Consider the following 15,255-nt stretch of genomic DNA (forward strand, 5'->3'; position numbering starts at 1 on the left):
ACAATTCCCTGTGTTTGCTTGTATTTTAAGAAATGTTGTGTTTTCACGCAGAGTAGATAGGGTTCTTTGGCAAAAGTTCTAATCATGAAATGAAAAATATGAAGATTTTGAATCTTTGCCTATTTTCTAAATGTCTAAAAGCACATATTTTACATATGTTTCCATAGAAGACTTCTGTGTATGGATTCATTCTTGCATAAAATGCAGTTTTAAAATGTTTAAAATTAATCTGCATTTGGGAGTCACAGTATTGCAGAAAAAGGTAAGACAATCTGTTACTGTGTTTATATGCAAATACCCTTCTACCTGTAAAATTACAAAGATGTACTTTGTATTTTCATGGACCTTCATTGTCACCTTCCTTGTTTTCACGTGCATGAACAAGGAACACATAGTTCAGTAACCTCATGGGAGTCAATTTCTGCTCTCTGCTTCTCAGCAGGAGCACAGGTGCCATTTCCTGCTAAAACTGTTTCATTCTGCAAAAAAAAAGGAAACTGAATGCACTGCAGACAGTCCAAGCAAATACAATAATACCAGCCAAAACCAGTAATGAAGAAAGAAGGATGATTTCCTATTTGTGCTCCAGTAATTGTGTCAATCCTCTCTCTAATATATGTTCGAGCTGTGACACGTTTTGGGCATTTTTGCGATACTCTTTTAGCCTCTAACTTCTTCACCCAGAAAGAAGGATGGCTGAAGAACCAGACTGGAAAACAGAAACATGCAGAACAAGAATACATATCCTAGTTCCAGTTCCGAGTAAAGGAAAAGGTGCAGATGATTTTAGATGCATTGACTTCAGAAAATCGTCATGTGTTGCTTTATATTGTTTTTGTAGGCTCCACGGTGAAATCGGAACCTGAAGCACTGGTGGATGCCCATAAAATCTGAGACCATAAGGAAACTTCACCCTGAGAAGCTGAGGTGTCCACAAATATAAGTCATGCCCATAACTAGGTGGCCGTTGGACATGAAATTTGGGGACTGCAGTTTGAGAATGAAGTGACTGAAATGCACATATATTTTCTCTTCACACAAATTTCTCTTTAGACTCAAGACAAAACTGTTGGTTTTTAAGAAAATATCGCTGTAAAAGAGACAGCAAAGAGATGGCAAAGATAAATCTAATACTTCCTTCAGCCTTGTTATATGACCAACATCCCCAAATTTCCCTCTTTTTGATTTCTTCTAAAGTAATAAAATAGTATAGGTATTATTCTTTGGAGCACATTAATTATCCTGTGAGATTTTGCTCTGCAGAAAGCATTCTGTAAAATGTATCGACAAAGAACTATGAACTGCATTTAAGACCATTACTCTACTTAATTACTTTTTTTCCTCTGGCATTTCAGATTCTCCATAAAGCTAAGGGCAAAAAAAATTCATTAGAAATGTTATAAAAAGTTAAATTGCACAGACAAAAGCATATTAAAGAAAGTCCTTTAGAACCAGTGAAGTTCAGCTAAGGCAATACCACTGGCAAAGCCTACTCAAAAGATACCATGCACCAACTCCAACTGCAGCAGAGAAGGCAGCTCAATTCCATTTTCCCTTTATATTAGGAAACTGGACTCTATGGGATCTTCTGACCCAGTGTCTATCCTTTGTTGAGGCACACTTATCTCTAATATATCTCTTTTCATGAGGATCAAGTTCCTCCTTAAAGGTAGTCAGGATTTTTTGTCTGCATTATCCAAATGGAAGGCCTATTAGAGTCAGTGGGACTCTGCTGCAAAATCCAGCTGCCAAACTCAAAATAAGTTTAAGACTCTGGAATCTTCTGTGTACATCTTTCACAGACATCAGAACAAACATATTATCTTGTGCTGGTCCTGGGAATTCAAGGGGGCATTTCTGTAGTGGCTGCTAACCTGACATACTTTTACTTAAACTGTGCAACATAGCTGCCTCTGCTTGTCCCCTCCCTGCATGGCTGCTGTACAGTCTTTTGTCATCTTTTAACATTTCAGTAAGCCTGGAGCAGTTTGGCTTCTCCAAGAGACAGAAAAATAAGAAATCAAGCACTGCTCATTAACTTTTTCCTGCACTGGACTCAAAAAGCCATCAGCGATTGTATGATACCACAAATTCAATTTTGAAACCTTGTGCGTTTTCATCATCAAATCCTCTGCTTAATAGAAGGACTACTTGGCAAAGCTTTTCCTATTTTATAAGAAAAAATCAAAAGCTAAACTAATTCTGGACAGGTAAAAATATGTTTAATCAGAGAATCTAGTCACAGTATTCAGTGGGGAAAGCTTCAAAGGATAATCTGCGAGTAGATACAGAGCTGGAAAATACCACAAGTAATTGCAAATCCCACTATGTGACATTTCCACAGGATAAATTGCAAAATAGAATCAAGGATAGCAACTCAGCTGACTAAAAAACGCCTGCTGGGAAGAGTGTAACAGTTTTGAAGAAAGAGAAGATTGGATTTAGGATCCTGCTTAATCTACACTACCTTGAGATCTTGTCTCTAAAAGAAGTAATTAATACATGGCCATGGTCATGGTGTAAGTTTCACAACTCGCATCAGCCTGTACTCATGGTAGAAAGGTCTCATGGTAGAAAGGTCTCATGTTTCTTTGAGAGTCCTTATGGCTGAAAAGCTACTAGATACCTCTCCTTGTGGTTTTCTCATTTTGAAAGATGCTCGTATGCATCCCAGTCTGAGAAACAGAACTTAGCATTGGACCAAAAGCTCTCTGAGATGAAGAAAAGTATTAAACTTTCAGAGAACTCAAAGCATAAAATCATAACAATTGCAAGAGACCCAGGAACCAATGGCATGAAAGACATAAACTTCAATGCAAATGCTAGCCAATTTACACATTGTCCAGAAATTGATTTTCTTTCCATTTCTCTATTTTAATCTATCCCTTTGTGTCCTCCCACTAAATCCATACTGACTGAAAATAAAATCTGAAATTGCTGATTAGCCTAGATACTTCTTAATTCAGACTTCAAGAAAAGTTTTTTCTTGTTTCTTAATCTCCATCACAATGCTGAAAGTATTACTGTGCTCTTTCCTATGCAGTCATTTCTATGTATTTTTTAATCTAAAATGAATATGGAACATTATTTATGCATAGACTTAGCATGATTGGTTAAAATGAAAACCAAATGAGAAGCAATCAAACAAGCAAACAATCAAAGCTAGGTTTTTTTTTTCATTCCCTTCCTCCTACTGCTGCTATTTACACAGTACCTTAAGCTCCTAATAATTGAAAATCATGGTTCAGTTACCTTTCCCCCTGCAAATAATTTATAAGCAAGTATAGTTTCTTTATTTCCCAGTTACTAAGTTTTATAAAAATGTACACAACACTTAAAATTGTTTGTGTACAATGACTTTTCAATTACCCTTTTTTGGTTTCTTTGTGAGAAGAATGACTCTGGGAAGGTCCTTGATACCTGGAAGCTAACCAATGTTATTTCAATTTAAATGAAGAGTGAGAATGAAGATCTAGGAAACTACAGACTGGTGAGTTGAATCTCAGCACCTGGAAAAATAATGGAGAAGATGATACTGAATCCTGTTGAAAGGCATCAAAATGACAATGCAATCATCAGGCAGAGTCAACATGGGCTCACACACGGAAAGGTTTAACTAATTTATCTCCTTCTACATACCTGCCTCGTGGATGAAGGGAAGGTGATGAATGCAGTAAGGCTGGATTTTAGTAAGGTTTTTGACACTGCCCCCATTATCAACTTTCTGAACAGGTTATCCACCTGCTGCGCAGTAGGTTTATGATGATGGGTTAAGAACTGGTTGAAGGATAGACACAAAGGGTTGTAGTGAAAGAGGTTGGTAATTGTCACCAACTGATGTTCTTCAGAGCTCAGTTCTAGGGCAAATTCTGGTCAAGATTTCTATCAATGATCAAGATTCAGGAGTTGAATATCCCATTAGCAATTATGCTGATAATGCCACTCTGGGATGTGGTGTTGAAGCAAAAAAGGCCTTGCAGAGCTATTTAGATAGACTGAACACTGGGCAATCATCAGTGGCATGAAATTTAACACTGAATTCTGCACCTCTGATGGAGTAACTCAACACAGTTATGAACCAGAAGAGTGGCTGGAAATTCATCCTGCAGTGGGGATCTGGGAATCTGGCTGGCATCAGGATCACAGTGAGCCAGCAGTGTGCCTGGATAGCCAAGAGGGTAAACTGCATCCTGGAGACATCAAACACAGCACAGCCACATGGTGAAGAGAGGTGATGATTCTGATGTATTCAGCACTGGTGTGGTCTGAGTCCTATGTGCAGTGCTGGGCTGCACAATCTATAAGAGGACGTGGAGGTTCTCAAATGTGTCTAAAGAAGGACAACAAATCTGCTGCTTCTGTGACGAACGCCTGATAAACCTGGGTTTGTCCAGTTTGGAAAAGAGGAGATGGGGGATATCAGCTCATTTCTCTCAACAGCTTTCTGAGGAGAAGTGGAGAGGGAGGTGTTGACCTCTTTTCCCTGAAATTCAGTGACAGGAGACATAGAAATGGCTCAGTGCTGCATCAGGGGAGATTCAGATTGACAGTAGGAGACATTTCTATACAGAGGTTACGTTCAAACATCGAAACAGACTTCCTACATGCTCAATGATCTGTATCTGTCAGTGTTTGAGAGGCATTTGGACAATGACCCTATTTTGAGGTTTTCATGTTTGCTCAGCCTTGAAGAGCTCAGGCAGGGATGGGATGATCGTTACAGGTCCCTTTCCACCAAACAATCCTTCCTTTCTTTTCCTTCCCCAATAAAAGGCTATGACTAATCACGATTCAGATCCTAGGATCAAGGAAAAGTATAAAATCTGTCTATAAATTGTGATTGGGAACAACAAACTGAAAAGGAGATTAAAAAATTGACAGAATTTCCTTCTTGTTTTAAACAATTTTAAACAATAATAGCAAATATTTAGAACTAAGTAGCAAGGTTACTACCTTGAAATCCAGTAACACTTTACAGGCCCCACAACAAAGCAGCTGCTGACAAGTTTTCAAATACCAAATGGTTAGAAAAGGTCCTTTTATGCCTGAGACCCTCTTTACAGCTCTGTACCTCTAAAGGAAAAGAACACCATTATAATAAAATACTGTAGCCTTTTATATGCATTGACACACAAAACCCACTTCTAACCAGAATGCCAACTTAAGAAGAACTGGTATTTACAGCTTATTAAGTCTGGATGTGTATAATGGAAGAGAACCTACACTTATCATTCTACCTTCCTATGAGCTCAACAGCAGTACCTTTTTTCAATAATTTTGTACTTGAACTTGTTTCAAAGGCATACCAAATCCTGCAATCCCGTCTCTTTCCAGCCATTCACTTTCTTCCCCCACACAAGTTACAGCATCTAACATGCCTCCTTCTTTTCTAAAACCAAAATTTGGTTTAGATCAACAGCACAATCTTGGGAAGATGGATTCAAAAATAGGTACACCACACCTACATGGGAAGAGTTTGAATTACTTGTCTACAAAAGTTTGATGCAAAAACTGTCATCTAGCACAAAACAGACACATTTTCCAGTAATGTTCTGACCACAGCGCAACAATGCAGCCAAGGAGTGCTCGAAAGAGGAAAATATCCTTCTAATGGCTTGCCTTGAAATGTAGTCTGAGACGAAACAGGAAGCACTGCTGACAGATGTTTGAATCCAGAATTACACTATAATAAACATTTATAGAAGAAATAATCAGGCTGATTGACTATCAAATGGAAGCGGGAAAAAACCCCGTTTCTGCCACCTTTGTCTTTCTCAGTGACAAGAGCCCCACAGAAAACTCAGGCTTGGTGTCACAGATTAATTCTGTCTCTATGTTATGTGCACTATCCCAGAAAAAAATACTTTTCATTAAGCATTGCATTAATATTTTTCTGCTTTGCAACATATTTATGGATTGCTCAATTAAAGCAGAACATTTTATAAAACATGACATTTGGGTTTGCTAAGCAATAATTAATAATCAGTCATATCAGTGAATTGTGTCTAAATGCATTCCCATTAAATTTCAGTGTGTATGCATCATGCAGTTACTAATTAAGGGAAATTACTATTTTAATCTGAACAAACAAACATTTAATCTAAAGAAGTCCTTGTGTGATCTACCTTTACTACAGAATTAACTGAGTATTGCTTGGATAATTAAAAATGTTACTCACGTGAGTAAGACAGCTAGTGCAAGCATGCCTACTAAAACACAGTTCAGGAACAAGATTTAAAAAAAACGTTCTACTCTTTGTCTTCTCTGTTTTTAAAAAGTCTTCTTAGAATGTATTTCTTCACATATTATATGTACTAATTAACGCAAATAACAAATTCTACAAAACATTTTTAAAAATCATCGCTTCATTTACATGCTCCAAAGTTGTTATAGCAAATACTTGTGAGATAATTGTCCCATAACTCTGTTAAATTCCTAATTTCTAAGTGCAGAGAAACGCCTTCCAAAATGCTTATAGTTATCAGCTGATCATTGCACAGAAAGATGATCTTACAGCTTTAAATTTACCTGGGACCTTGTCACTTAACAGATGGGGGTGAAGAACTTCAGTTTATGGTCCCCTTCTTCAGGTGGCACAAGAACATGCAGGTGGGGTTTTTTGGGAATTCGAGGGTGGCATGCAAAGGCCATTAGCATGTGTCTGTCTTGGGAATAGAAAAATCTGGGCTTGGGCAGTCAAAACGCCTTTATAGTGACAGAAATCTTACTGATGCACTGTCAACATGCAATACAGCTGATAATTATTAGGTCACAAAATAGGAAAGTGCCTGACACCATTTAAAGACTACAAACGTAATCTCAGCTCTAACACTGTCCAACTTCCCTTCTCAAAAAATGCACTTCAGCAACTGCATAAAATCTAAGGATTTTATTTTAAACATAGATTATTCAGACAGAATGTTAGAAAATATGTTCAGAGCTTGGCATAAGCAAGTAACACATTTTTATTTTCTTTTGGTGCAATGTTTAATTGATTCTAAATTTAGAAATAATATTTATGTAATGCTCTAAAACAACGTAATTATCTCAAAAGCATCTTTATTGTACAACATTTTTACCTTATCTTTGGTTGAAAAAACAGTAAAGGGACAAAAAGAGTAAAAATATCCAAGAGTTTTTTAAAAAAAAAGAAAAAAACATTTTCCAATGAGCAAGGAATGATACCACATACATAAAGACCTTCATTTTGCACAGGCAATTTTTATAAGCTGATGCAGTAGAAGAAAGAACTGACATGAGGAAATAACATTTTAGTGCTTTAAGATTGCAAACCCATCAGTATTTTAGCTTAATTTTTGAATTTTGAACTTTGTGCTTGCAGTAGTAAAATAACATCTCTCCATGTAGAATTGTGAAGAAAGAAAGCGTATGCTTACATTTCTAAATTTAAATGCACCACTGTGTCTTCTGACCTTTACTTAAGCTTGCAGGAACTCTGTTAAACAACGAATGATAAAATGATTATCAACTTCTCATATTTCACATATTTTATACTGCATATTTGTTTTATATTCCATCACATAACTTAATATGACAATGATGCCTTCAGAATAAAGAAAAAGAAAATTTTCCAGATCCAGGATGCTACAAAACAGTACCATAAAAAAATTATATTGATTACTTAATAGATCAAAAATTCAAGAGGAAATTAGAATTTCTGATTATGAAAATAGAATGAGACTTACAAACTTCAATTTCAATCCACTTTCCTCTTTTAAACCCCTCTTACACTTTATACAATGCATTCATTTGTTTTATATGATGACCTCTTTCTTTCCTCTATTTTCCTAGACTTTTCTTTGCTAGAAAAATTGATGATGGAGATGAATTATTTGACTGTGCAACTTCCATATGGTAGCAATTAAAATGAAAAAAATGTATTCTCAGCTTGCAGATATATATATGTGCTAAATGGTAGCAGTCCATATCCTGTAAAAGAGATTGGCATGGGAACCACCTGCTCATCCAAACCATATTATATTTTCCATAAGAAACTTTCAGGCTTGCATCTTAACACTGAACAATAATCATGGCCTTTAAACCTCTTCAACCTAGTACATTGAAAGAGATGCAGTTATATGAAGTACTTTATAAAGTTCTGAAATCATAAGTTTGCTAAGGTAATGTAGCTAGTTTGAACTTAAAAGATGACAAATGTTTCAGGAAAAAGTACCAACTTGACAGGGGATTTATTTACCTCATTCTTTCAAAGAACCAAATTAAAAACAAATACCCTTTTGGAAGTGCCTTCTCATGGTAGTGGAATCACAATTCCTGAAAATGTTCAAAGTGTGTAGATGTGATGCTTAGAGACAAACTTTAGTGATGGATATGGGAGGTTTAGGTTAATGGCTGGACTCACTGATTATGGAGATCTTTTCCAACCTTAATGATTCCCTGGTTCTTTCTCCAAATAGAACAGATAGGATAATAGCTCTCTGCAATGTAATGAGTGCTTTATAGGCAGAAAGTATAGGTTTTGCTAATTTCTGTTATTAGCCTGAAAAACTTGCGGACTGCTTTACACTGTGCTATTGATAAACACTCTTAGAGCTGGGTGGAGAAGAACCTAAGGAAGTTCAACAAAGGCAAAGCAGCATTCTGCACCTGGGCTGGAATATTGCCACGCACCAGTACAGACTGGGGGCTGACCTGCTGGGAAGCAGGTCTGTGGAGAACCAGCCTAGGGGGGCTGGTGGACAACAAGCTGTGAGCCAGTAGTGTGCTCTAGGGGCAAGGCAGGCCAATGGTATCCAGGGGGATATTAGGAAAAGCACTGCCAGCAAGTTACAAGAGGTATCTGGTCAACCCTAGTGAGGTTGCACCTGGATTGCTGTGTCCAGTTCTGGGCTCCACAGTTCAGGAAAGATAAGAAACTAACAGAAAGAAGTACTACAAGGATGATGAGCAGACCAGATTGTCTCTTATGAGGAAAGCTTTGGACCTCGGCCTGTTTACTCTGGAGAAGAGATCTTGGAAAAGCCAAGAGATATCTTAAGGGTGGGTGTCAAGAGAGTGGTGCCAGCCTCTTTTCAGATGCCCAGTGTGATGCACAATGATGGTACAAAGGACAATAGGAACACACTGAAACACATGGTTCTATTTAAATAGGAGAATAAGCTTCTTTGAGGGTAACAGAACCCTGGAACAGGGTGCACGGAGAGGCTGTAAAATCTTCTTCTCTGGAAATGTTCTATACTTGCCTGGACACAATACTGTGGAACCTGCTGTAGTTAAACCTGCTATACTGGGGGGGTTGGGCTGTGTGTTCTGTACTACAGAAGAGTAGTACAGAACATAAAACCCAGCGACTCTGTGTGATTCTGTGTTACCTCTGCTGCATTAACATCACCCTAACTGCAACCATGCAACTTGCTTTTCAACAGATACTGATCTACTGATAATACAAAGGTAGTCAGAGTGGACATCCTCCTCTGCGGAGGAGCTAGGGAATCCTGTCTTTTGTGAGTATGCCCAGTGGATATATTTATTTTGGATAGAAATCTTAAAACTTTTAAAATAGTAATCATATTCTTCTTGATTAATAAATAAATATAACTTTTTGAGTCACTGAATGTTATATTTACATAGTTCTGTAGCTACAACGCATAAATTCTGACGACACCTCCTTGTATCACGCATAGTGATAAAAGAAAGTCAAAGCTTCATTGAATTTGCAAAATATTAAAATATTCAATATCAGTATTCAAAACTACAGCTACATTGCCATTTATGAAAATAAGTGATTTCTTTTCCTGATAATGAAGCAGACAAAAGACAAATTTCCTCAGACTCAGGAGTAAGGGGACATAGAATTAACAGATACATGATGATTGTTTATTAAATTGTAAAGACATACTAGAGAAATTTCAAACAGTTTTATGATGTGTAGGGCATTTAGAAATTGTTTTAGTCAAATCACTGTTTCCAGGAGAAAATAACATTTTGTTTAAGTGAATTTTTGATGGGATGGAACATCATTGCTGTTGTGTTTTATGTCTCAACAGAGGGAGCCTTAGTCTAGGACCCCTTGTCTGTCACTATGGCAAAACTGAGAAAACCTAACAGAAACTTACAAAGTTAAAATCTCTCCTATGAAATATGGTGTTCTCTTTTGGTTTTTTCTTCACTTTCATTCTCAAAATTTAAAAGCAAATTCAAAACATATCACACGGTTACACAATTAAAAATTAAATGCACATATAATTCCACAAATTAAACAAATATATGCATATGTGTCTCCCACAACATCGAAGAGAAGCAGCAGAGCTTAGTATGGTTTCAGCAGAGTTGCTCTGAGTCAATTCTCCAAAAGTTTGGCAGTTTTTATGTGAAAATATATACTTTCATGTATATATATATACACGTATATATAAATAAATACCTGTAGACTCTGTACATGGAAGATATGTATGTATATAGGTATATATCTGTATGTCCCTAGGAGAAAAAATATCCATATAAATAAAAGTATACCTATTCTCAAAAACACTGTAGTCGAAGATTTTAATAATATAATGGGATTTAATAATATACTGGGATTTTTTTCAACTATTTATCTTGGATAAACCTTCCTCCATATTAATTTCTTTTCCAACAATAAAGCCTTGAGTTCCTCAGGATGCCTCTGGAATAGCAGCTATAGTTCTTTTCATAATGGAGCCTTATTGACTAGCCTCAGCCCAAATTGCAATTTAACTCATCTTATAAAATCTTACTTTAGGTTTCAGTGGGTCTAGGTCGGCATTCTTCTTTTTCAATATTTCTGGATACATAATTGAAATAAAGATGTCTTTCTGAAATCTGAGCAGAATCTGCCTGGAAAAATATTGCAAAAATTAGTACTTTTTTACTACAACAAAAAGTGATTGCTACATTTTCAATCACAAACATTTACATTAAATTACCTCTTGAGGAGCTATTCCTATCAGTCCAAGTTATTTACACATATTACCAAAGTAATGAACTTTATATGAATATATTAAACCATTGCACTAATCAGTACAGCCACATTACCCAGCATATTTTAAAAACTCCAGGCATAATTGAAAGAATGCCACACCATCTGTCATTGCTGTAATTCTCACAGTTAAATACTCTTATGTTCTACAATTTTGGTCACATTTTGATGATTCAAGGATTCTAGCTTTATTGAAAAAGCAAAGCAACAAACTGCTTTTTCCATCATTAACATATTTTACTGTCATTGACATCTAATAGCAAGTCACATTTCTTTTCAATTCTTGATTCCAATCAACTTTAGGCATTCTTAAACAGTCTCTAGCAAATAAATAGCTTTGAACCCTGCTAGTTAAGCAAGACAGCTTTGCTTACACATCACAGTGTCAAATAGAACCTGCTCAAATGAACTTAACATTAATATTTTGAGGGAGGGCATTGTATTGTTATTTTTATTTTTTCAGCAGAGTTCTGTGGTTCACAGAAACTTGAAAAACACTGGTGATAGTGATACTTAGGTGGACACATCTGCTCTGGCTTCATGACTAGCATGAGCAGTAGGTCACTGTGCCACCCTGTGAAGATGCAAAGCTATGTGAATTGTGACATTTGGAAAAAAAAAAAATGCTGCATGTACTGTTAAACCATCATCTGCCATCCACATCAAAAAATACACGGCTTGCATCTCGCAGAAGATCCTCTTTATACACTTTCTTTTGATTGCAAAAATTCAACAGTAGCAATAATGCTTAAATGATCCATGGTTGATGTGGAATGACCTCTGAAATTATGTCCTTTCACACACAAAAACCACTCCACTAACACTGGTGCCTCAGGCACGATAACTCAGTCTTCCCATTTGTTCATTCTGCCCTCTGTGGTTTTTTTGGGGTTTTTTTTGCTATGAGGTACTTTTTTGTGCATGTGTTCATACTTTCAATCCCAAGAGTAGCTTTGCAGGTTTGAGCTCTTTTGTTTGCTTTTGGATTCTGTTTGTTACCTACGGGCATCTATGCTGTCTTTGGAAGGAATATGTACAAATGTGCAGGTTTCAAAATGCTGGTGCAGTCAAGGAAATCATTTGATGTAAAGAGCAGCATATGAAAGACAAAGCAACTTGCAGGTTTCCTGTCCAGCACTACTATAGGACTGTGCCACAAAGCAAACTGAATTTCAAAGGAGATCAAAAAGTTGAATTGGAGATTAAAACACTTTTTTGCTCTATCTCACTTTACATTAAAGAATAAATACCAAGCAATAATGAAACTGAAATAATGAAATCTGATGAGAAGTACACAAACTACATATCAAATCTACTGTGGTCAGGCTTTCATTCCATGACCACAATAAACCAGTCAGAAGCAACAACTTCTGTAAATGTTTTTCAATGTTAAAACATAAAAACAGCTAGATAATTTCCTTCATTATGTATGAAACACCCTCCCTCCCTCCCTTCCCTCTCCACCCCCTCTAAAAATTAAAACAGGTTTCAAACCAGCAGTGAGGTAACAAAAAAGAGGTCACAAATAGTTAGTGGACTGATTTAAGAAGCTGGTCTCTTTCATACTGCTTTTCAGCAAGTAGAAGTTTTATTGATGAACTGGCAGTAGAGTGTATAATTATACTAAGAATGTAATTGTGTGCAATGGATGAGATTCTTGTTAGAGATACTACATGCAGGGAGCTCAGAGTGTCTGACAAGGATTAGATCACAGAATCCACAGGGTTAAAGAGATGAACATGCACAGTGGGTCAGGATGAATTCTAAATTCCAACTTTTTACTCAGATGCTGACTAGCCCCTGAAAATAAATAAATTAATAAATATATTTATATATACTTATATACATTTTATTTATATGCCTTGAAGTTGTAGCAGCAGCCAGATTTTTTGACTCTCAGGGCACTGGTAATCTTAGTCTCACCCTTGGATTATGGCAAGGGGTTGGAGCATAACATATGGTGCACAAGCAGGAAACAAATAATTTTAAACTGTTTTTTAAATATTATCATATATTAGCCATCTTTCAAAGTGCCATTTCCCACCAGAGATTCACAGCCACAACGGATTCCCTGGTGTTCTAATTTTACCCAAGTTGAAATCTCCTCCTTCAGTTTCGTTAGTATCCATCCATCCACTAGCTCTGCAGTCGGGCTCTGGTAGGTGGGACAAAGGCTATCTAAATTCATGTGGCCATATGGCAACAACACAGCAGGAGGCCTGTGTTGTACCCTACCATATATGACTGCACCAACGGCCGCCACAATTTATCTTTGTTTATCATCTATAAAAGCAACACTGGAGGGAATTCATTATTTAGAATGATGACATAGAGACTACAGAGCCTGACTTTTAATGACTTGAAAACATTAAATGATTTTTATGATCAGTCAGAATTACTTGATACACCTCAGTTTTGAATATAAAATATCCAGTACCTTAATGATTACCACAGTTATAAATCTTTTATTAAAAAGCAAACTGAGGACAAAGCAAAAAGAAAAGTTGAGAAAAATCATTGTCTAATCACAGAATCCCACTGCCTCTAATAATTGATCCAATTCTATTGTACAACAGAGACCTCCATCTCCTCAGCAGAGACAAGAATGGGGATGACTACTGGTTTACAGTGGAAGCATAATACAGCATATGTGGGGACTACATGTGCATTGATGGAACTCACAACAAATTAAAGAGAACACCTCATAACTATAAATTTTTAGTTTAATAACAATGTTATGACTCATCTCTATTGCATTCATTTTTTACACTAAAAAAAAGGGGTGATTAGATCTGGAAATTAAATAATAAGACTTCATAGCTATAGGAAAAATTAAATTAAATCAAGCCTCAGAAAAGTGGCTTCAGGTTTAAATGTGGTAATTACAAAGGTCTGCATTATGGTTGATGTACTATAGATTCAGAGATCAAAGGAGAAAAGCAGAATGAAACATCTTCACTTTGGCTCCGGGTTCTTCTCAGTGCTGCTAAATAATAGGGTAACAGGCAATGGAACAATAAAAAAGTGTTTGGGTTTTTGTAGGTTTTTGGTTGTGTTTTTTTTTTTAAACAGAAAATGTCTACCTAAGAACTCCAGGCTTATGACATACAAATAATTTATTTGCATTAGTGCCAAATAGTGCATTACCCGTGACAATGACCACAGAACAGCTGCAAACACCTGGTAGTGTTGGGACATGTTCCACCATCTGTCAGTTACCAGATACTAAGTAGACATGAGGATAACATCACAGAAAACACGAGGTAATTGTTCATTATTATATAAAGTTATTATGTAAAAAGTACTGTAATGATCCAGAAAACTGAAATTAAAATGGCTAGGAGAGAGTGACTCAGTTAAATACTGGACTATATATTAAATTAAATACTGTAGACTGTAGGATGTTGTTGCCCTGTTTAATGCTACAGATGGGAGGAAGCTTATTTGATTCTCTGCTTCTCTTCTTGAGTAGATACAATGCATTTCTCTAGAAAATGCATCCCAATGCTCTCAAACAGTGATCAGTTCACCACATATGATATCCCAAAGTTGTCTCTCCTCTTTCTATTCTTTCTTCTGCAAAGAGTTTTTAAACTCTGACAATTTTCAGAAACAAGGAAAACAAAACCAAATAGCAACATCTACTAGAATGACGAAATTGCTGAAAGGCTTCAAAATGTTATACCAATACAGGTTTATAGTCCCATCATACTCCAGAGGGCTCAGATAACCATGTAAAAACTAGCATTCAGAGACCTCTCCTGATGTGCATTTTGGTTTTTCTCCCAAAGTCATTTATTCTGGGTGAAGAAATGGTGATAACTCTAAAAGACTAAGATGTAGATGAAATAAGCAAGAAAAATGATGTTATTTTAAACCTGAAGTTCACTAGTGTTTTCAAGTAAGAGACAATGAGCTGCAAGCTAGTGTAACAGCTTAAAGAGCAGTTTCTGTAAAATGACTCGGGTAAACACTGCATTCCCAAGGAACTGTGCGTCCCAGTCTACATTAAGTAAAAGCAAACCAAATAAAAAGCCAAGAAAAACCCTAAACAAGCAAAAAACCCAAAACCAAACCAAAAAACCACTGCACACCCTAGATACTCCCCAGAACAATGGTGTGAGAAGTTTGTCATACTTGGACCACAGCATATTCCCAACGCTTTCAGGTTCCAGTAGACAGTGGAGACCCTGTCTTCCAACCCATTCCCACTGAAAATTTAACATAAAAAATCATGAGTGAACTTTGATAAAACATACACAATGTTTGCTGTG

The 15,255-nt window shown here is 36.5% G+C and overlaps 1 protein-coding gene across 4 annotated transcripts in view; it reads right to left on the reverse strand.

Annotated features, from left to right (window-relative positions):
- Positions 1-15,255, reverse strand: part of LINGO2 (leucine rich repeat and Ig domain containing 2) — a 505,609-nt gene that overhangs the window by 413,395 nt on the left and 76,959 nt on the right. Inside the window, exon 1 of one of the 4 annotated variants that reach the window (XM_033084760.1) lies at positions 10,740-10,757. The exons of the other annotated variants lie outside the window; for them this stretch is intronic. The gene's annotated coding sequence lies outside the window, so the exon portion shown is untranslated. Of the gene's footprint in view, positions 1-10,739; positions 10,758-15,255 lie in introns of those variants that run through there. 4 annotated transcript variants of the gene reach the window in all.

The sequence above is a fragment of the Catharus ustulatus genome, chromosome Z (genome assembly GCF_009819885.2).
Source record: "Catharus ustulatus isolate bCatUst1 chromosome Z, bCatUst1.pri.v2, whole genome shotgun sequence".
In the NCBI taxonomy this organism is placed as follows: Eukaryota; Metazoa; Chordata; class Aves; order Passeriformes; family Turdidae; genus Catharus; species Catharus ustulatus.